Source organism: Myotis brandtii, unplaced genomic scaffold (assembly GCF_000412655.1).
Source record: "Myotis brandtii unplaced genomic scaffold, ASM41265v1 scaffold779, whole genome shotgun sequence".
NCBI classification, from domain to species: domain Eukaryota; kingdom Metazoa; phylum Chordata; class Mammalia; order Chiroptera; family Vespertilionidae; genus Myotis; species Myotis brandtii.
Window position 1 is genome coordinate 184,377 of NW_005371125.1, and position 711 is coordinate 185,087.

Here is a 711-nt window from a genome sequence, read left to right on the forward strand (position 1 = left end):
CAAAACTTAAGAAACAGGTTTGGCCTATTTTTTCTGGAATCTATTACCATAACTTAGAGATATTTGACAGTAATAAGGCCTTTATTTATCTTATTTATTTATCCTTTTAACCCTGGAAACAATCCTATGACTTAGGTGGCATTAGTAATACCATTTTACAGATGAAGAATCAGAAAGATTAAATATTTTGTCTAAATTGATTCTAAAATTTTAACCCATTTTTGTCTAGATTTAAAGTCAAGGCTCATAAACACTATGCAATATAGGAGGTTAAGTCTTTATAAAGATGACACATATTTAAAAGTGTAGTGGAAGCATCTGGTATTTCAACATTTGAAGCTTTTCTAGAGAAAGGGCCTACTTGCATTTATAATTAATTAATTTACTTATTTTCACAAGGATTATGGGGGAGTATTAGAAAAAATTCCTTTTCTGTTTTAGGATAAATACTTTAATATTTGCCCACTCATATTCATACAAAGCTGAAATCCTGTCCTAGAATGAAGAACCTAATCATTTAAGTGATTAAATATTTAACTACTTAAGTGTCTCATTCTAGTTAAGAGTTTAATCTACTGAGTATCCTATATAATCCTCCTATATAATAAGAGAGAAACATGCAAATTAACCGTCCTTCTGTTATGCTCAAGCCACACCCACAAGCCACACCCACCAGCCAATCTGAGCGACTATGCAAATTATCTGACAAAT